The sequence below is a fragment of the Canis lupus genome, chromosome 1 (genome assembly GCF_011100685.1).
Source record: "Canis lupus familiaris isolate Mischka breed German Shepherd chromosome 1, alternate assembly UU_Cfam_GSD_1.0, whole genome shotgun sequence".
NCBI classification, from domain to species: Eukaryota; Metazoa; Chordata; class Mammalia; order Carnivora; family Canidae; genus Canis; species Canis lupus.
Window position 1 is genome coordinate 25,331,615 of NC_049222.1, and position 22,884 is coordinate 25,354,498.

At 39.5% G+C, this 22,884-nt stretch overlaps 1 long non-coding RNA gene across 17 annotated transcripts in view; it reads right to left on the minus strand.

Annotated features, from left to right (window-relative positions):
- The window catches only part of LOC102156553, an 83,966-nt gene that overhangs the window by 38,484 nt on the left and 22,598 nt on the right, over nt 1-22,884 (minus strand). For 15 of the 17 annotated variants that reach the window (XR_005353494.1, XR_005353484.1, XR_005353481.1 and 12 more), the window contains 3 exons: nt 16,705-16,803; nt 8,350-8,559; nt 5,899-6,124 (listed from right to left, as the gene is read on the minus strand). This is a non-coding gene — a long non-coding RNA (uncharacterized LOC102156553). The remainder of the gene's footprint in view (nt 1-5,898; nt 6,125-8,349; nt 8,560-16,704; nt 16,804-22,884) is intronic. The other 2 variants (XR_005353495.1, XR_005353482.1) reach the window with 2 other exon arrangements.

Sequence of the window (22,884 nt, forward strand, 5' to 3'; positions counted from 1 at the left end):
TGATAGAATTCCCCTGGGAAGCCATCTGGCCCTGGACTCTTGTGTCTTGGGAGGTTTGTGATGACTGCTTCAATTTCCTCCCTGGTTGTTGGCCTGTTCAGGTTTTTTATTTCTTCCTGTTCCAGTTTTGGTAATTTGTGGTTTTCCAGAAATGTGTCTATTTCTTCTAGATTGCCTAATTTGTTGGCATATAGCTGCTCATAATATGTTTTTAAAATCGTTTGTATTTCCTTGGTATTGGTTGTGATCTCTCCTTTTCCATTCGTGATTTTATTAATTTGAGTCTTTTCTCTATAATAAGGTTGGCAATGGTTTATCTATCTTATGAATTCTTTCAAAGAACCAACTCCTGGTTTTGTTGATCTGTTCCACAGCTCTTGTGGTCTCTATTTCATTGAGTTCTGCTCAAATCTTTGTTAACTCTCTTCTTCTGCTTGGTGTAGGTTTTATTTGCTGTTCTTTCTCCAGTTCCTTTAGGTGCGAAGTTAGCTTGTGTATTTGAGTTTTTTCCCATTTTTTGAGGGATGGTTGTATTGCGATGTATTTCCCTCTTAGGACTGCTTTTGCTGTATCCCAAAGATTTTGAGTGGTTGTATCTTCATTTTCATTAGTTTCCATGAATCTGTTTAATTCTTCTTAATTTCCTGGTTGACCCATTCATCTTTTAGCAGGATGCTCTTTAACCTCCACGTGTTTGAGTTTCTTCTAAATTTCTTCTTGTGATTGAGTTGTAGTTTCAAGCATTGTGGTCGGAAAATATGCAGGGGACAATCCCAATCCTTTGGTATTGGTTGAGACCCGATTTGTGACCCAGTATGTGGTCTATTCTGGAGAAAGTTCCATGGGCACATGAGGAGAATATGTGTTCAGTTGCGTTCAGATGTAAAGTTCTGTATATACCTGTGAAATCCATCTGGTCCAGTGTATCATTTAAAGCTCTTGTTTCTTTAGAGATGTTGTGTTTAGAAGATCTGTCATTTGTAGAAAGTGCCGTGTTGATGTTGCCTACTATTAGTGTATTATTATCTAAGTATGTCTTTACTTTGGTTATTAATTGATTGATATACTTGGCAGCTCCCCCATTAGGGCCTAAATATTCAATATTATTAGATCCTCTTGTTGGATAGACCCTTTAAGTATGATATAGTGTCCCTCTTCATCTCCCACTACAGTCTTTGGGATAAAGTTTAATTTACCTGATATGAGGATGGCTACCCCTGCTTTCTTTGGAGGGCCATTTGAATTGTAAATTTCCCTCCAACATTTCATTTTCAGGCTGGAGGTTTCCTCAGGTCTCAAATGAGTGTCTTGTAGCCAGCAAATAGATGGGTCCTGCTTTTTTATCTGGTCTGAAACCCTGGGCAGTAGGGCAGGGAGAGGAAGAAGCCTGGAGCCTTGGATAACCATTCAGATAGAAGGTGAGGGCTTCTCTCTGTCACCTCCTCCTTGAGGAACAGGGTGTGGGTTGCAAGAAGACAGGGAAAGCCCTCCTCTGGGCCACAGTCCCTTCCCTGTCCCTTTTAATGGGGTCATTTAGCCCTTTCACATTCAGAGTTACTATTGAAAGGTATGAATTGAGTTCATCGTAATACTTATTCAGTCTCTATTTTTGTAGATTATTTCTTTGGGCTTCCTCTTTCTTTTACTGGGTCCCCCTTATTATTTCTTACAGAGCTCATTTGGTGGTCACATATTCTTTCAGTTTCTGCCTATCTTGAAAGTTCTTTATCTCTCTTCTATTCTGAATGAGAGCCTTGCTGGATAAAGTATTCTTAGCTGCATGTTCTTCCCATTTAGTACCCTGAATATATGTTGCCAGCTGTTTCTGGTCTGCCAGGTCTGTGCAGAAAAATTCTGCTGTTAATCTAATATTTCTCCCTATGTAAGTTAGGGATCTTTTGTCTCTCACTGCTTTAACGGTTTTCTCTTTATCTTTGGAATTTGCAAGTTTCACTCTTAAATGTTGAAGTGTTGAATGATTTTTGTAGATTTTGGGGGGAACCTCTCTATATCCTGATCTGTTCCCTCCCCAAATCAGGGAAGTTCTCAGCTATGATTTGTTTCAATATGCTTTCTGTCCCTCTGTCCCTCTTGGTGTTCTCTGGATCCACAATTAAACGTAGATTTTTTTCTTCTGAGGCTATCATTTGTTTCCCTTAACCTTTCCTTATGGTCTTTTGTTTTTCTCTTTTTACCTCAGCTTCCTTCCTTGCCATCAACTTGTCTTCTATGTCGCTCACTCTTTCTTCTGCCTCATTAACCCTCATTGTTAGGACCTCCAGTTTGAATTGCAGGTCATTTAATTGATTTTTAATTCCGACCTGAGTAGATGTAAATTCTTCAATCATGAAGTCTCATGAATCCTTCATGGTTTTTTCTAGAGCCACCAGTAGCTTTATAATTGTGCTTCTGAATTGGCTTTCTGACATCGAATTGTAATCCAAATTCTGTAACTCTGTGGCAGAGAGTACTGTTTCTGATTCTTTCTTTTGTAGTTAATTCTCCCTTCTAGGCATTTTGCTCAGTGCAGAATGGCTGTATGAGCAGGCTGATTGAAGTATATAACCATGACCTACATAAATTTCACCCTACGTGATTTTGCCAAGGTTAGAGACCAGAAATTGAAAACAAAGATCAGAACAAAATAAAAGAAAAGGACCACTAAGTAAAAAAACAAATTTTAAAACAAAGTAGTAAAAAATAAAAGGCCAAAAGTTCCAAAGCAGAGGAAAAGAGAAAAAAAAGAAGAGGAAAAAAGCAGAAATGCTTGTAGAGAGGCCCACCATTGACCAGCAAAACAGAAATGAGATAAAATAGGGGGCCAGAATGGGAATGAGGAATCTTACAGAATGAACCAGCATGGTATACCACTTGGTTCTGGGTGCATGCTGGTCATGTATTAGAAGGTATTAACTTCTTCCATTGTAGAACAAAATGAGGCAGAGAATACAAAAAAACACAAAACACAAAAAAATATCTTGTATATCTCCCAAAATTAAGTTGAGAATGTTGAAGGAATCTAGAAGTGGAAAATATATCTAGGACCTGTAATTGTAGAACTATGAAGGCCAAAAAGGAAGAAACTTCAAAATGAAGAAGTGGTGTAAAATATTGCAGTTAAAGTGGGAAAAGAGAAAAAAATCAGAAATTTATAGTCTGATATAAAATGAATTGTATAAGGAAAAGGAAGAAAACAAAAATCGGAGGGGTACCCTCTAGTTCTATATACTACAAATCCCTCTGACTTCCCCTAGAGCTTTCCAGTGCTACTTGGTCAAGAACATGCTCTTCCCCTGTCCTTCCAGCTGGTCTTCTGGGGGAGGGGCCTGCTGTGCTGTCTCAGATGTGTGTACCTGGGGAGCTGCCCTGCCCCCTGTAGGGTGCCGAGCTCAGTGGGAGTTGTTTACCCCATGAGGCCTCTGTTCCCTGATGGCACAGCCTTTCCCAAGCACAAGGTGAAGCAAGGAGGATCAACAGCACTGGTAACGGCCAGGTCTCCAGCTCTGGAGTCAACTCCCCCAGTAACTACCACAGTCTCGCAGTCCGCACTGGCCTAGATGCTCCTGGGCCAGCGGGGAGCACTGATCTGCAGGACAGCTTGGGGGCACCTAGAGGCAGGAGAGTCTTCGCTGTCCTGTGCCCTCCCGCCTCTGCCTGTCCTGGGGGTCATGCAGGATCCTGGGCTGTGCCCCCACGCCCTGAGATCTGGGGCCTACACCGCTGGAATGAGCTCCTGGGGCTGCAGCTCCTGAAGGCAGCAGGGTGCAGCCCCTCTGTCTGGAGCCCCCACCTGACGGGCTGGCCTCTCCCAAAGGCCCCACCAGCTGTGCACTCGAGACCTTTACTGAAATCGGCCAACGTTTGTGGCATGCTCTCCCCTGGGTGCACTTCCTCTATTAGTGACTCTGCGAAACTGGAGGTTTCATTGCCCCTCCTGTGATTTTGCTCAATTTCCTTCCTAAGCGCCTTTACTGGACAAAGGAAATAAAAATCCAGTGCAGATTTTTAAAGTTCCTGCTTTTCCCGGGCTGGGCTTTCCTGTCCCAGATGTTTTTGCCATGGGTCTTAGCCTGGATCCTCACAGGGCCCCTCCCTGACTTGATTCTTTTTTATTTTATTTTTTCCCACCTTCATCCCTTGTTAGAAGCAAAAACCTTTCTCTCTGTAGCGTTCTGGTTTTTCTCTCTTTAAATCTCAGGACAAATTCATAGGTTTTCAGGATGGTTTGAGAATTATCTAGGTAAGTTGGGGTGGGGGGCAGGTGAGTTGAGGACTCTACTCCTCCTGCCATCTTGCCCCACCTCTCTCTATCATAAGTCTTAATATCTGTTAAAGTGAGCCATCCAACCTTATTCTTCTTTTCCTAGAATATTCTGACTATTCTTGGCCCTTTACATTTCCATTTAACTAGTGTGTCAATATCTGGATTCTCTGTGGAACTATTTATATTGTTTGCTTTTTTCCTTGGTTTTCTGTCAAAATTATTCAATGGCTTATCATTATCTAGAAGATAAAGTCCAAGTTTCTTATCATAGCATAAAAGTTGTGCCTTATATTTCCATGATTATCAGTGAGCAAACAAATAGTTGTGTTTCATGGACAGATATTCACTTTTGTACTATGCCTAGTAACATTTTTTGACCATATTTAAAATTTGACTGTCTTTTCTGGTTTGCAAAAGTTCTTTTCTTTCACTAGAGATAGATACTTGTCTTATTGTTGTTCTCTCTTCGCATTACTGACCAACCTTCATTTGTCAGTTTGAAGTCTCGTAACATTAAACTGCCGAGACTTGTTAGTTACTTTGGTTCTTATCCTCCTTTTAACTGCAGAACTTATCCCCTTCCTTCTTAAAGTGGCCAACTCCTACTCATTGTGCAAAATTTAATTTAGACCAGATTTCCTTTCAGAATTTCTTCCCTGGGGCTCTATCATTAGAATGGCTTCTATGCCACTCTATGCTTGTCTCTGTCTTGGAATTTACCTTACAATACTTGCAGTTATCTTTTTATATATTTGCCCATTTTATGTATCTTTTTCATGTCTGTGCACCATCATCTTGCACAGTTTCTGACTCATATTAAATTTTCAAGTTACTCAGCATTGATGGCAATCTCAAATCTAGACAGCTCTTACCCAAGAGCAGCTGCTAAACAACTTGAAGTATTGTTTGTATATTTGTGGCAGCAATTTTCATCTTTGAAACTAATTTTTGCATCTAAAATGAGTGAGTGAATGATACCTATTAATAACATGTGAGACTTTGTCATGTGGAAGGTTTCTGATTTCCTAAGGCAGCCTGGGCCATAAGTCCAATGGGATACATCTCACTTGGGACACTTAGCAACTTCCTTTTTCTGGTCTTCAGAGTTTCTGATTGTGCTCCCTTCTTAGATCCATATAGGCTAACCTAATTCCAGTTTCCCCTCTAAAGAGTCTGGGGCCATAAATTCATGTGGAGACTACTGCCTCAAAACATAACATGTTTAAAGATGATTGCCAGGCAGGAGAAATGCTTCAACCAACATCTAATTACTAATGGAAATGAAAGGAATAACTTAATGTCGCATTATTATTCCATTCAAACAATACCCAACATGTTTAAATGCTCCTCTAAAATCTCCTTTACACAAATAATTTATATAATCTTTCATCAGCCTCAGTGGACTGGATTAAAATCCTGCATAGGTAAGAACAGATTGTGTCTGATGACTTTAATATATGTGAGACGTAGTATCTTTCTTTCTCTGTGGTTATATCTCTTAGTGTGAGTGACGTTTAGCAGGTGCGTACATGTGGGCAGATTGAGTAGGAATAAGTTGTGCTGCCAACCAGAAGCAGTTGTTTCTCATAGTTAAATTGGATTCTTCCTAAGAAGTGTTTAATTGAAATGCTTACTTCAAAATGACTCTGTTCTGCTGCAGCGAGGAGGGACTTCCAGTGAAAACATTTAAGTAATTCCTAATTTAGTCGGCCAGGATGATCGGTCAGCCTGTGTTTTAGAACTTGAGTTTGTGCGTTCCTTGGGATTGGTGAGTCTTGCCCAGCAGATGTGGTCAACTGTGAATAGTTAGTGTGCAGTTCACATCATGGAACAGATTTTCTCCAGCCCCTTGAAGGAAAGCTAGAAAGGGATTAGGAAAAAGTGGGCAATACAGAGATAATCCTTCCTCGGTCTTCTCCTTAACCTCCCCAAAGAAGCATACAGCAAAGGTATCTCCAGGCTTAGAAGTTGCAGGTGCTGGGAAAAGTGTATGGAACTAAAGTGAGCAGGACTCTGGTTTAAACTGGTGTGATTGTTTTCACTTACTTTCAGGGTAATCAAGATCTGGGTAGTGCTTTTAGACATACAACATTCTAAGTAAGTATTTTTTAGCTAATACAAATAAATTGCTCTACTAGTGTTTATGTGAATTCGTGTGCTGAATGTCTGTGAATAATTTGATTTCTCAGTCCAACTCACCTTCTTGTTGATTTCCATAGCATAAATCTAACCTGTTTTTTTCTATCTGTACAAGATGATACGGAGTTCTGATCCAAATTCTTTACAATAATGATAAGTCAGCCTAATGAGTTTCTGATATCTTGCTGAGAGAATACCTTCACCCTTTCTAAGTTCCTTCTAGCCAAGGGGACTTTGAGTGGATGAGCTCTTTCTCTCCAGCCCAGCTCTTTCTCCTTCACAGAACTCCAATCTCATCTGTCATATCTGTAATCCTAGCACTTAATGTTCTACAAACAACAAATAGCATAGATTCCTGCATTGTCCATCATGATATCTCACACAACTCTGATTTTGACTGTGCCTTTTATTTACCTGGGATGCCCTTGCCTGTGTCATCATCTGTACAACAATTCAAATGTGATTTCTTCCAGGAAGACATCCCTGAAACCTCCAGCTGGGCTAATGGCCTTTCCTCTGAGTTCCCTTCTGTCATGGTTAACACAGTGAGTGGTATAGGAAGATCTCAGTGGATGTGAGTGAATGCATAATATTCCAACCTATGCTGGTTATCTTTAGTGTGTCTCTGTTTACTAAACTATGAGCATCTTGAGATCCGGGACCCTATTTTATTCATATTGTTCATATTTGTATTTCTGGAGTCCAGCCAAAAGCCTGGATGGAATATGAAGGGTGCTCAATAATTGTTGAGAAAACTGATGGGAAACATTTTAATTCCTTGATAACAATTAAAACTGGGCCTCATCCAGAAGGTAACACCATTTGTTTGAAATATTTTCCCATGTCCAAATTCTTTAAGATGCTAAAGCTAAAAGCTCACAGATGCATGTGTCACTGTGTATCACTACTTATGTCCTCCTGCCTTAGGCTATTCAGCTGGTGAAAGGGAAAAATGTCAGTGATTTACAAGAGATTTTTGATAGTAGAAAGAGCCTCTTAGAACTTCAGGATACTAATTGACATGATCTGATAAACATGAGTGTAAAGAAAGATTTCATGAACAATAAGTCATAGAAGGAAATTTTGCTAATGTCAAAAATTTATGAGGGAGAATTGGAACAGAAATAGAAGGTAAATGAATGCTACTGATCAGTGAATCATTTGAACAGAATCATAAGGGTCCATCAACTATATTTTCTTTTCACGTCTCATTGTTTTTAATGTAGGCAAGTGAGTTAAAGCAGGGATGAGGAAAACGTATGTGGGCTAACTGGCTAAATGCTTCCTAATTGCTTTGATTCATAAATGTCATTCATTTAAGGCTTATTTTCATAAAATAAGCTTTGTGAGCTTTGTAGTTGGCAAAGAATGCTTGAGTTGAGTGTAGAAGATAACATTCTTGGAAAGCTTTGTGAGATAGTTTAGTCTCTGTTTCAGAAATTAATATGAATAAAAATGAGAATGCTTATCTGGCAGAACATAATATCTCTGAAAGTATATATATTCAAATGATCTGGAAATTAGTTTCTTTGCTCTTAATCATTCTGCAAAACAATAAGAATTTTGTTCCTTTGGACTCAATCATTCTGCAAAACAATAAGAATTTTGTTCCTTTGGATTCTAAAGTGTAATACTCTACTTACTGTCAGATACCCAAAACAGCATTGGAGCCTAGAACCCCGAGAAAATAAGCATGGTAGTGGGGTGTTAAAACCAAAAGCAAAATAGTCCAAAACAAAATGCTAGCACTTTGAAAGAATATGCCACAATGGGAAAACTAAGAGCCAAATGACAAGCTGCTAAGATCACCCATATAGTGAGGTGGGTGCGTAATAGGGGCTTACCAAATAAATGATCTTATCAGATTTTTGATATCTTGGTTTTCTGAGTTATTATAATGGGTTGCCTATTACTGTGCTGAAGAAACAATCTTAGTTTTCACTTACTTGCATGAGAAACACGATTATTCACACATGGGGAGTATTTGAGAAGTAGATACATCAAAATATCCAGGACTGCCTAGGTGTACTTAAAAAGAAGGAATTGTGAGTTTCAGTAAGTTTTGGCGAGTCTGTTAGGTCCCACGGTTACAACACAGATCCCAAGTCTAGTGCTTTGGTAAATTCACACTCACATCATACTGTTATATGCATGGGCTGAAAAACAAGACAGTCAAATAAAATATGAGTTAGCCTGATCATCAATAAACTTGAATTATTTTTAGATTAATTGCAGATGCACTCAACACTGCCTAGTGTTTAAATACATAGAATTGAAATGGTAGTAATAATACTGGCTATCCGGTTTGAAAGATTGCTATAGTTTCCAAAATTTTCTCCAAGAAATACTCTTATGTACACAATTTAAATAGAAGAAAACTATTACCTTAACTCCTTTTGGTAACTGTTATAAATGGCACACTTAAAAATTTATTCCAGGTGGTTATAATCTGATGGCATAGAACACTACACTGTCTCACTGAGTATAGAGAGTATATTTTATGTCTCTGTGCCTTGAAATAGTAGCCTTCATTTACCTTTTTCCCATTTGCCCACTCTACTTTTGGAAGAGAAAGCTTTGGAAGAGAAAGCTTCTTGCATTGTGTCACATAAACCTTCGCCTTCCCCACCTTCTAGGCACCACTAGCAAAATTAAAACTCTTTCACTCTTTTATCTCCCCACGTAAACATCACTGAGAGCTCTGGCAAATCCTTTGCCTTCCCTAAAAGCAGTAGAAGGTTGTGTGTATATCTGCGGTTATTGTGCTTGGATATGGTGTCATACTGATGCTCTTTATCACATGAGGGGGTAAAGGGGGTGATACAGTGGGATGAGAGGATCGAGTATTTTCTACTGACTTTGCATAAATTATGGGAACAGGCCTGATTTTTTAACAGTATTCCTGGAGTTCCTTTCTTCCTTTTATTAAAATTGGTTCATATTGTTCAAACAGAACCACTCTACAACTTGGTGCCAGCCATGTTGGTTAGCCTTCATGAAGTTTATGGCCTAAACATAATGGTTCTTAAATTTAAGGCCTCAATATCCCTTTATAATCTTAAAAGTTATTGAGAACCCCAAAGTGCTTTTGTTTATGTGGGTTATATCTATTACTATTATATCTGTTAATATTAGATGGGAATACTAAGAAAAGAAAAAATGTTTGTTGATTGAGTCATTTAAAATAAAAGTCACAAATCTACTACATACAAATAGCATATCTTTATAAAAATAAGTATATTTTCTAAACAAAAAATTTTTGCAAATCTCTTTGGTGTCTAGATCAATAGAATAGAACAATAGAAGAGAACTGGATCTCATTTGCTCTGCATTCAATCTGTTGTGATACATTGCTTTGAATTAAAATATATACAGAAAATCTGCCCTCACACAAATATGTAGTTAGAAAAAGGGAAGGGTATTTTATTTTATTTATTTTTAAAAGATTGTATTTAGTTATTTATTTGATAGAGAAATCATGTGCAAGCAAGCATGTCGGGGGAGGAACAGAGGGAGAGGGGCAAGCAGACTCCCTGCTCACTGCTGGGATTGATCCCAGGACCTTGAGATCATGACTTAAGCCAAAGTCAAAAGTCAGATGCTTAACCGACTGAGCCACCAGGCAGCAAGGGATGGGTATTTTAATAGTGCTTTTAGATAGTCATGCATATTCTTCTCTGATATTGTATCAATCTTTAAGAAGTGGTAATTTCTTAAGAATAACAGTGTGAAATCTTCAACCTTATCAATGAACTTTCATACTCTTATTTTAAAATCTGTCCTGAAAAAAAATAAAATAAAAAAAAATAAACCTGTCCTGTATTTTTACTGTATCTTTCATTTTGCAGAAATTCCACATATATCATTTGGAACATATTAATTAATGAAGGTATGTAAATCTTAGAATAATGACATTTCATTTTTTATTTATAAATATAAATATGTTAAAATTATATATAAATGTAATTTGAATATACTTTAAATGTTACATATAAATGTAATTTATATATCTTGCATTGGTTAATATCATCACCCATCTTTTTTTTAATAATAAATTTATTTTTTATTGGTGTTCATTTTGCCAACATACAGAATAGTGCTCAAGTGCCCACCTCAGTGCCCACCATCCAGTCACCCCCACCCCCCGCCCTCCTCCCCTTCGGCCACCCCTAGTTCGTTTCCCAGAGTTAGGAGTCTTCCAGGTTCTGTCTCCCTTTCTGATATTTCCCACTTATTTTTTCTCCTTTTCCCTTTATTCCCTATCACTATTATTTATATTTCCCAAATGATGAGAACATATAATGTTTGTCCTTCTCCGATTGACTTATTTCACTCAGCATAATACCCTCCAGTTCCATCCATGTTGAAGCAAATGGTGGGTATTTGTCGTTTCTAATGGCTGAGTAATATTCCATTGTATACACAAACCACATCTTCTTTATCCATTCATCTTTCGATGGACAACCAAGGATCCTTCCACAGTTTGGCTATCGTGGCCATTGCTGCTAGAAACATCAGGTTGCAGGTGTCCCGGCATTTCATTGCATCTGTATCTTTGGGGTAAATCCCCAGCAATGCAATTGCTGGGTCGTAGGGCACGTCTATTTTTAACTCTTTGAGGAACCTCCACACAGTTTGCCAGAGTGGCTGTACCAGTTCACATTCCCACCAACAGTGGAAGAGGGCTCCCTTTTCTCCGCATCCTCTCCAACATTTGTGGTTTCCTACCTTGTTAATTTTCCCCATTCTCACTGGTGTGAGGTGGGATCTCATTGTGGTTTTGATTTGTATTTCCCTGATGGCAAGTGATGAGGAGCATTTTCTCATGTGCTTGTTGGCCATGTCTATGTCTTCCTCTGTGAGATTTCTGTTAATGTTTTTTGCCCATTTCATGATTGGATTGTTTGTTTCTTTGCTGTTGAGTTTAATAAGTTCTTTATAGATCTTGGAAACTAGCCCTTTATCTGACATGTCATTTGCAAATATCTTCTCCCATTCTGTAGGTTGTCTTTTAGTTTTGTTGACTGTATCCTTTGCTGTGCAAAAGCTTCTTATCTTGATGAAGTCCCAATAGTACATTTTTGCTTTTGTTTCTTTTGCCTTCGAGGATGTATCTTGCAAGAAGTTACTGTGGCCAAGTTCAGAAAGGGTGTTGCCTGTGTTCTCCTCTAGGATTTTGATGGAATCATGTCTCACATTTAGATCTTTCATCCATTTTGAGTTTATCTTTGTGTATGGTGAAAGAGAGTGGTCTAGTTTCATTCTTCTGCATGTGGATGTCCAATTTTCCCAGCACCATTTATTGAAGAGACTGTCTTTCTTCCAATGGATAGTCTTTCCTCCTTTATCGAATATTAATTGACCATAAAGTTAAGGGTCCGCTTCTGGATTCTCTATTCTGTTCCATTGATCTATGTGTTTCTTTCTGTGCCAGTACCACACTGTCTTGATGACCACAGCTTTGTAGTACAACCTGAAATCTGGCATTGTGATGCCCCCAGATATGGTTTTCTTTTTCAAAATTCCCTGGCTATTCGGGGTCTTTTCTGATTCCACAGAAATCTTAAAATAATTTGTTCTAACTCTCTAAAAAAGTCCATGGTATTTTGATAGGGATTGCATTAAACGTGTAAAATGCCCAGAGTAACATTGCCATTTTCACAATATTCATTCTTCCAATCCATGAGCATGGAATATTTTTCCATCTATTTGTGTCTTCCTCAGTTTCTTTCAGAAGTGTTCTGTAGTTTTTAGGGTATAGATCCTTTACCTCTTTGGTTAGGTTTATTCCTAGGTATCTTATGCTTTTGGGTGCAATTGTAAATGGGATTGACTCCTTAATTTCTCTTTCTTCAGTCCCATTGTTAGTGTATAGAAATGCCACTGATTTCTGGGCATTGATTTTGTATCCTGCCATGCTACCAAATTGCTGTATGAGTTCTAGCAATCTTGGGGTGGAGGCTTTTGGGTTTTCTATGTAGAGTATCATGTCATCAGCGAAGAGGGAGAGTTTGACTTCTTCTGTGCCAATTTGAATGCCTTTTATGTCTTTTTGTTGTCTGATTGCTGAGTCTAGGACTTCTAGTACCATGTTGAATAGCAGTGGTGAGAGTGGACATCCCTGTCTTGTTCCTGATCTTAGGGGAAAGGCTCCCAGTGCTTCCCCATTGAGAATGATATTTGCTGTGGACTTTTCATAGATGGCTTTTAAGATGTTGAGGAATGTTTCCTCCATCCCCACACTCTGAAGAGTTTTGATCAGGAATGGATGCTGTATTTTGTCAAGTGCTTTCTCTGCATCTTTTGAGAGGATCATATGGTTCTTGGTTTTTTTCTCTTGCTGATATGATGAATCACATTGATTGTTTTATGAGTATTGAACCAGCCTTGCGTCCTGGGAATAAATCCTACTTGGTCATGGTGAATAATCTTCTTAATGTATTTTGGATCCTATTGGCTAGTACCTTGTTGAGAATTTTTGCATCCACGTTCATCAGGGATATTGGTCTAGAATTCTCCTTTTTGGTGGGGTCTTTGTCTGGTTTTGGAATTAAGGTGATGCTGGCCTCATAGAACGAGTTTGGAAGTACTCCATCTCCTTCTGTCTTTCCAAACAGCTTTAGTAGAGTAGGTATGGTTTCTTATGTAAACGTTAGATAGAATTCCCCTGGGAAGCCATCTGGCCCAGGACTTTGTGTCTTGGGAGGTTTTTGATGACTGCTTCAATTTCCTCCCTGGCTATTGGCCTGTTCAGGTTTTCTATTTCTTCCAGTTCCAGTTTTGGTAGTTTGTGGTTTTCCAGAAATGCGTCCATTTCTCCTAATTGCCTAATTCATTGGCGTATAGCTGCTCATGATATGTTTTTAAAATCATTTGTATTTCCTTGGTGTTGGTAGTGATCTCTCCTTTCTCATTCATGATTTTATTAATTTGAGTCTTCTCTCCTTTCTTTTTAATAAGGCTGGCTAATGGTTTGTCTATCTTGTTAATTCTTTCAAAGAACCAACTCCTGGTTTTGTTGATCTCTTCTACAGTTCGTCTGGTCTCGATTTCGTTGAGTTCTGCTCGAATCTTTATTAACTCTCTTCTGCTGGGTGTAAGATCCATTTGTGTTTTTTCTCTAGCTCCTTAGGTGTAAGGTTAGCTTTTGTATTTGAGTTCTTTCCAGTTTTTGGATGGATGCTAGTATTGCGATGTATTTCCCCCTCAGGACTGCTTTTGCTGCATCCCAAAGATTTTTTTTTTAATTTATGATAGTCACAGAGAGAGAGAGAGAGAGAGAGGCAGAGACACAGGCAGAGGGAGAAGCAGGCTCCATGCACCGGGAGCCCGAAGTGGGATCCAACCCCGGGTCTCCAGGATCGCGCCCTGGCCAAAGGCAGGCGCCAAACCACTGCGCCACCCGAGGGATCCCCTGCATCCCAAATATTTTGAATGGTTGTATCTTCATTTTCATTAGTTTCCATGAATCTTTTTAATTCTTCCTTAATTTCCTGGCTGACCCTTTCATCTTTTAGCAGGATGGTCCTTAACCTCCACGTGTTTGAAGTCCTTCCAAACTTCTTGTTGTCATTTAGTTCTAATTTCAAGGCATTATGGTTTGAGAATATGCAGGGGACGATCCTAATCTTTTGGTATCCGTTCAGACCTGATTTGTGACCCAGTATGTGATCTATACTGGAGAAAGTTCCATGTGCACTTGAGAAGAATGTGTATTCAGTTGCGTTTGGATGTAAAGTTCTGTAGGTATCTGAAATCCATCTGGTCCAGTGTATCATTTAAAGCTCTCGTTTCTTTGGAGATGTTGTGCTTAGAAGACCTATCGAGTGTAGAAAGCGCTAGATTAAAGTCACCATGTATAAGTGTATTATTATCTAAGTATGTCTTAACTTTGGTTATTAATTGGTTGATATATTTGGCAGCTCCCACATTCGGAGCATATATATTGAGAATTGTTAAGTCCTCTTGTTGGATAGATCCTTTAAGTATGAGATAGTGTCCCTCTTCATCTCTCACTACAGTCTTCGGGGTAAATTTTAGTTTATCTGATATAAGGATGGCTACCCCTGCTTTCTTTTGAGGACCATTTGAATGGTAAATGGTTCTCCAACCTTTTATTTTCAGGCTGTAGGTGTCCTTATGTCTAAAATGAGTCTCTTGTAGACAGCAAATAGATGGGTCCTGGTTTTTTATTCAGTCTGACACCCTGCACCTTTTGATGGGGTCATAAAGCACATTCACATTCAGAGTTACTATGGAAAGATAAGAGTTTAGTGTCTTCATGATACCTATTCAGTCCCTGTTTTTGTAGATTGTTTCCTTGGACTTCCTCTTTCTTTTACAGAGTCCCCCTTGATATTTCTTGCAGAGCTGGTTTGGAGGTCACATATTCTTTCAGTTCCTGTCTGTCTTGGAAGCTCTTTATCTCTCCTTCTATTCTGAATGAGAGCCTTGCTGGATAAAGTATTCTTGGTTGCATGTTCTTCTCATTTAGGACCCTGAATATATCCTGCCAGCCCTTTCTGGCCTGCCAGGTCTCTGTGGAGAGGCCTGCTGTTAATCGGATATTTCTCCCCATATAAGTTAGGGATTTCTTGTCTCTTGCTGCTCTAAGGATCTTCTCTTTATCTTTGGAATTTACAAGCTTCACTATTAAATGTCGAGGTGTTGAGTGGTTTATATTGATTTTTAGGGGGGATCTCTCTATTTCCTGGATCTGAATGCCTGTTTCCCTTCCCAGATTAGGAAAGTTTTCAGCTATGATTTGTTCAAATACATATTCTGGACGTCTGTCCCTTTCGACGCCCTCAGGAACCCCTATTAAACGTAATTTTTCTTCCTCAGGCTGTCACTTATTTCCCTTAATCTATCTTCATGGTCTTTTAATTGTTTGTCTCTTTTTTCCTCAGTTTCCCTCTTTGCCATCAACTTGTCTTCTATGTCACTTACTCGTTCTTCCACCTCGTTAACCCTTGTCGTTAGGACTTCTAGTTTGGATCGCATCTCATTCAATTGGTTTTTAATTTCTGCCTGATTAGATCTAAATTCTGCTGTCATGAAGTCTCTTGATTCCTTCATGCTTTTTTCTAGAGCCACCAGTAACTTTATAATAGTGCTTCTGAATTGGCTTTCTGAGATTTAATTGTAATCTAAATTTTGTAACTCTGGGGAGAGAGGACTGTTTCTGATTCTTTCTTTTGAGGTGAGGTTTTCCTTCTAGTCGTTTTGCTCAGTGCAGAGTGGCCAAAACCAAGTTGTATTGGGGAAAGGAGAAAAAGAGAGAAGATAAAGAAGGAAAGAAGAAAAAGAAAAAGAAAGATAAAGGAAGAAAAAAAGAAAAAAAAGAGAAAAAAAAACAGGGTGGGGGAAGCAAACAGGAATCAAAAAACAACAACAACAACAACAAAAAAAAAAAAAAAAAAAAAACAACAAGGTGGAGTATCCTCTGATTCTGTATACTGTAAGTCCCTCAACTTCCCCTGGAACTTTCCAGTGCTGCTTGGTCACTAATTTGTTTTTCCCCTGTCCGTCTAGCTGGTCTTCTGGGGGAGGAGGCTGTTGTGCTGATTTCCTGGTGTTAGCACTTGGGGGAGCTGCTCAGCCCCCTGCCTGGTGCAGGGCTCAGTGAAAGATGTTTAAGCTGTTTATCTGGTGAGGCCACTGTGAGGCTCAGTGGGGGTTGTTTACCCTGTGAGGCCCCAGAAGGAGCAACCCCAGTGGCGGAGGCCAGGTGTCCAGCCCTGGATTCAGCCCCCGCAGTTACTTCGGAGCTTTCCGTCTGCAGGGCCTGGTTGCTCCGGGGGCGGCGCCGCTGATCTGCTCAGCTGGGGCAGGACCGTCCTCGCTGTCCTGGGCCCTCCCGGCCTCTGCCTGTCCCGGGGGAGGCCGGATCCTGGGCTGTGTCCCGGCGCCCTGTGCTCCGGGGCCTGCGCTGTTGGAGTCAGTCTCCCGCCCCGCAGCCCCCTCCGCGGAGCCGCTGCCCGAGCCCCTCCGAGCTGCTCCCAGGTCCAGCCGTGCAAGCTCCCTAAAGGAGCTCGGCCGCGGGGTGTGGCGCTCTCCCCCGGGTGCAGGTCCCCTGTTAGTGTCCCAGGGAGCCCGAGGGCATCCCCGCCCTCCTGGGGTCCTGCTCCAACTCCCTGCGAGCCCCTTTCCGCCCGGGAAGGTCGGTGCAGCTCCTACTTCTCCGGAACGGGGCTCTCCTGTCCTGGGGACACTCGCCCCGGCCTCAGCCCGGCTCCTCGCGGGGCCCCTCCCCCTTGGAGGCCTTTTGTTTCTTTATTTCTTTTTCCCCGTCTTCCTACCTGATAGAAGCGCGAACTCTTCTCACTGTAGCGTTCCAGCTGTTCTCTCTTTAAATCTCAGGCCGAATTCGTAGATTTTCAGGATGATTTGAAGGTTTCCTAGGTAATTTGGTGGGGACAGGTGACTTGGGGACCCTACTCTTCCGCCACCTTGCCCCACCCCCCTCCCTCATCATCACCCATCTCATTAGAAGTCTTAATTTGTTGGGAAGTGTCAAATTCAAAATGAAAAATTTAAATTTACCAAAATCCCGATCTTCACTTTCACTCTGATTTTGCCATTGGTATCAAAAACTCTCAGTTGTTTTCCCTGGAGTAATAGAATCACTTCATTTTTGAGAAAATGTCTGATAAATACCCAAGTGTAAATTGTCTGTAGCCTGTCATTTTTTTAATGAAAATCATGTTCCTTGACTCTGACACAAAAAGATCACAAACGTTTTTCCTCATGACAGCAAACATATTTTAGCAAGGAGTGCTTTATATGTATTTCCCATATTTCCCATTTCATCATATATAATATTAAAAAGATATGTACTTAAAGGTTTAGGTTTACTAACATTAATTCTTTTTACTGAATATTTACAAAAATATTAAGCAAAACTAGATTTTTTAAAAGATTTTATTTATTTATTCATGAGAGACATACAGAGAGAGGCAGAGCCTTAGGCAGAGGGAGAAGCAGACTCCATGCAGGGAGCCCACTGTGGGACTCGATCCTGGGACTCCAGAATCATGCCCTGGGTGAAAAGCAGACGCTATATGCTGAGCCACCTAGGTGTCCCTAGATTTTTTTTTTTTTAATCACAAGTGCATAGCAGTGAGGATAGAATCACTACTAGTGTAGTTTGAGTCTACAGCCTTTGAGTCATGCTAAAGTATAATAACCTTTAACCTGGTAGTTCTTGGACTATGAGTGTGTTCACACAGTGTAAGAAGCAGATACTATCAATATTGAAGAGAGATGCTTGCTCAGTATTCGACTCATTTTTTAAATTGTAGTTCTATCCTATTCTTTATGTCCCCACCTATACTCTAGGTATACCCCTATCTTAAATCTCAGCCAGCTTTGCTAGGACCCTGATGCCTCTACATACCTTTTTAATACCCACTGCTATTACTCCTCCATATCTATCAGATATCCAGGACAAGAATGCTGTCCTAACCTGTTCCTGTGTAGTGCCTGCTGACATCTCCACTGTCCTACTTACCCACTAGGTCAGCATTGATATCTGCCTGAATGCTGCTTGTTTGGATACAGATTTGTTCTGTATTTGTTCTGTCCTCCCTACCCATTCTGTGGCCAGCTATAGAAGATAGATTGGTTTCTGTGAGCCTAACCTAACTACCGCCCAATTTATTCACTTCCCCACTGGTCTCTTCACATTAGTTAGGAACCTACAAGACATCTTATTATTTTATGTCCACTACCATCATCTTCATCATCATCATTTTTGTCAATGTTCCAAGCAGTTCTAAGAAAAGCCCTCAGTGAATCTGAGCTAGTTTTTCTTTTGGACCCTAAATGACCTGATGAATCTTAAAACTCTAATAAACTCTTAGTATTACTGCTCAGTAGGTGTTAATCCCATTTTTTGTACTTGCTTTTCTGTTATATCACAGATATTTGGAAAGATCATTGTGACTTGAGCATAAATAAACAAGGGCAAGACTAGTCAGTGAGATGAGTTATGAGGCTCTTCAAGAAATCTAAGTTAGAGATCCTTAGTGGCCAAGACTAGGGAAGGCAATGGTGTTGTACACAGATGGAAAAACTAGCAAATACTTGAGGTAAAATCAGGAGGTCTTAACTAATATGTGGGTTAAAACAGAGGAGACATTTTTCTTTCTGGTTTGGACTCCTGGTGGACTTCAGTTCCACTGAAGATAGAAGTACAGAGAATCACGGCTTCTGGGGGAAGATATGGGAACAGGGTCAAGGTATCTGTAGAGTATCCAGGCATAGTAAGATAATTGGTAGTATTTACTTTGTGCTCTAGGTATTGGACTATACTGGAAATATATTGAAGTTGTCAGCATATAGATTATAACTGAAACATGTAGAAGGATAGTATTGTCAAGAGAGACAATTTAATAGAAAAGTTGAAGGAGCCTAGAACTGAGCATGGAAGTACCCAGAATTTAATAGACATTCAGCAACAATAGGGCCACAAAGATACTGAGGTAGCATGGTCAACCCTCTTTCAATAAATGTTATTGGTAAATCACTAAGCATTCAATCTTTATCAAACCTTATAAAAGACTCTAAGAGGGGAAAAAAAAAACCTGAAAATTAAAATGAGGTAAACAGAATTTATAAGATTTTTGTGACCCACACTGATGCATATTCTGAAGCCATTTCAGTATTTCTAGGTTTTTAATCAGAAAAAGAATATCTCATTTAGAATTGATATTAAACAGAGTAAGCCTAAAGAGAAGGCTATAAGAGTTAACAGTACAGAGTCCAAAAGGTAGAATAATAATGAGCCTGAAGAGATGCTGAGTTATTTTACACTCTTTGGAAGGAGACAGATAAAACTAGTTAGTGAGTTGTCCAAGAGAGTTGGTTTCCTCTGGCACAATCTGGGATCCCTCTTACCTGTAGAAGGTAGTGGAGGTAGAATGGGTACAATGGTTTAAAGAGGTAGGGCTGAGAAGACTGGGAACCCTTAGCCATAGTAATTGCAACATCTTAGTAGAGCTCCCTTCAATTATTAGCCTCAACACTTCTTGACTCATGCTCAGTACTGGGACTATTGAGGGAGAGACTTTTTGTTTGCTCACCTTCATCTACCACTTCCTAAACTCAAACAGACTACTGATATTACCCATCTTTGTAGACAGATCATTAGGCCATACCAGTGAAAGCAAAAATAAAATCTCACACTATTATAATAAGGATAACATAATGGAAATGGCTTGGCTGTAATGATGATGTCATAATAATCATAGTTCTCATTTGAGTGTTTCTAGGTGCCAGGCCCTGGGGCAAGTACTTTACGTGCATTCTCTCATTAAATCCTTGTAATCCTACACATAATCTTCACTTCTAAAGAAAAACAGCCCCAAACTCACATATTCAAATACATTTATTTCTAATGTTGATTGTCCTTATATGTATATGTCAAGGTAGTCTTGAATTTGTCTAGGCTTTAATTTGTTGGTTGCATCTTTCTGCAGTTGCCAACTTATATGTCAAAGCCTGAAACTTTAGTTTGTAGTTGATGGTTAGAGATACCTTTCCTTTTACTTTAGTTTAGGAAAATAGTACTCCTCTAAACCTATTTGAACCCAACCCCAAATTTTATTTCTTTAAAAGCTTTGCACTATGGCATTAAAGAATTCTGAGCCCAGCTATTTTGAAGACATTTGTGATTCTATAAAGAAAAATCACTAAGGAATCACCAAATCAATAATCTTGTAATGGAAGTTTCTGGTTACATTTCTTTAATACATAGAGGATTATTAGCTCTTTGGCGGGGGAAAAAATCCCATTGCTCCTTTGCTTTATTGCATAAGCTTAGAGAAGTACAATTAAACTCAGAGAAGTACATTTAAAAATGATTATTACTATTGGTAAACAACATGGTTCCTATTTACAACTTTTTCTTTTAAGGAGCTGTAATCTTTATGGCTTTGTTTTGGATTACTTTGAAAATTAAAAAAAAATAACAAAATAACAAAATAACAGTGTTACATAACCAAAGTTAACAAGAGTGAATGTGACTTGGCTACATTAAATCTTGAGATCCATCTCTGTTTCCACAAGTTTCTCCCTTTACATCCAGTGTGTACTCCTTTTCTCACAGGCTAGTCCTCATGATTTATCTGGGATTTTACCCAACCAACCTTCTTCAGATGTCTGAGAGGAAGGGGCAGGATAAAATTGTTATCTTCTACAAGGAGAGTACTATAGTCCCCCAAGACCAGAATTGATGGATATATACAATAAACAAAATGACATCGGCAGGACTGGTTTCTTTTTTATCTCCTTTTTTCTAACTATGGCATGTGAGGTTTTTTTGTTGTTGTTGTTGGCTGTTTTTCACCATGTACCCCACAAAAACTGGTACCCTCACTCTTGCTTATTCTCCTGAGCAATATTCTCCATAATCACAGCTTCAAAGACCATACACTGATGACCTCCAAATTTCCAAACATTTCTCCTCTTCAGGTCACATATCCAGGCTGCCTATTGGACATCCCTCTGGATGATCTTGATATAACTAAAATCCAACATGTGTCTTTTGTTGAATACTGGGCATGCATAGGATAGAACTCCACAAAACTAGGCAGAAAATAACCGCATGACTGGGGGGCTCTGAACTGAACAATTCTTAGAACTCATGAGTAATTCATGATTAGGGCAAAGGATTGTCCATTTTCTCTGAAGTAGGTGTAGCAAGTTGATCTAATTAGGCCATCAAGAGTCATGTGCTACCTATCCACAGAGCATCAGTTCTAAAGGCGGAATATTGTGCTGTAAACACTTGAAAATGATATGTCCCCACTGTATTTGTATTTCTCTCAGCCACTCAATCTGATCCTTCCTCTCTCATTTGAATATAATTGAGGAAAACCAAAGATGATGAGCTGAGTTTCATGGTTAACTCTTAACTTCCTTAAAGGATCTAAGCAAAGTGCAGGTGGATGCAGTTTTGTGTATACTTAAATGTACATGACACATCTCTCCAGCATCTCTAATCCTCACCAATGCTGAGAGCCAAGTGCAGGGTCATCCAGCTGGTGAGAATAAACAGCCATTCAGGGCTTTTGGCTTGTGAGTCACAGAGAGGTGCTTGGAGTATAAAGAAAGGCAAACACATGGCAGCTCTCTAAAGCCTGTTTCTGGAAACCTAGCAGGAGGGAATACCCATTGTTCAGAGCTTATAAAGTATTGAGACTGCAGTGGGAAATGTATGCTTAGAGAAGACCAAACTTTTGATGGATCAGAAATTGAAATGCTTGTAATTAAACTGGAATTAAACCAGTGGTGATAGAGATTTTTTGAGTCAAAGAATATAGAGGCAGGAGAGCAAGAAAACAGGACTCAAGATCAAGGAGTTGTCAAGTTCAGTTGGATCAGGAAATATCATAAGAAAGCAAAACAAAACACTAGAGAAAACCCGATTTCCCCTGGAATAGACCAGACCATGAGAAAAAAAAAATATTGCTGAAGTCCCTTTGCATGAAGTGAATCTATAACTGTATTCCTACATGGCAGTGGCCATCTTAATAATCCAATGTAGTGCATGCAATCACCAAATTCTAGTCTGTCAAGGAACCTCATAGTGACATCTTTCTATAGAAGCTTGTTCATGCCTTAAGCCATTTTAGATTCTGCACATCTATGAAAGAGCTCAGAAAATTACCTAAATCCAGCACTACATTCACATGGGAGTAAAAGGTTTCCTTCCCTTGTCCTGCACTTCAAGCCCTGCCTATCAGGAACACAGAATAAAAGAATTTTGTAAGGAAACATGGGTGTCCTTACTATGAATCCAGTCGATAGCACCAGCACAGCACAACCTGTTACCATAGACACTGACACTGGAACTAACACTGTTTAGGCTCCAGGGTAATGTTCATGCTTATCTTGTGCCCTGTGTCCTAGAAAAGGTGATTATATCTGGGTCTCTGTTGCTGTTGGAGAAAGAAACTACTCTGGAGTGAAGACAGACTTTGGACAGCAGAAACCCTTAAGTACGAGAAAACGTATTGAGTGATTTATCAAGTCCCTCCTTGCAGATAATGTGAATGCATATTCATTCTTGCATAACCCAGTGTGCTTTCCCACTAGTACTGAGTATCCATTGTTCCTGCTAGTCTTTGTGTTCTGATCCATGGTTCCACAGATACTCCCAGACAAGTGTGGTATTCATAGCAGTTGCATATGGTGGCCATGGAACATTTTGCAATATCTTTTAGTTTCCAGAATATTTATTATATTACTGTAAAATTTATATACCTATTACATCAGTCAAAGGAGTATCATTGGGCCAACAGCAGAACACTGAGATGTGTACAATAAAAATTAATATGCATGTCTTTGATAATTTGCTGACTTCCAATCATATGAAAACCATATATTTGTACATATTTCCCATTTTGTACAATTTAACAGTGACATATGTCAAAGTAAGAGAATAAGACATATTTTTTACAGTGTGTTAGCTTGAT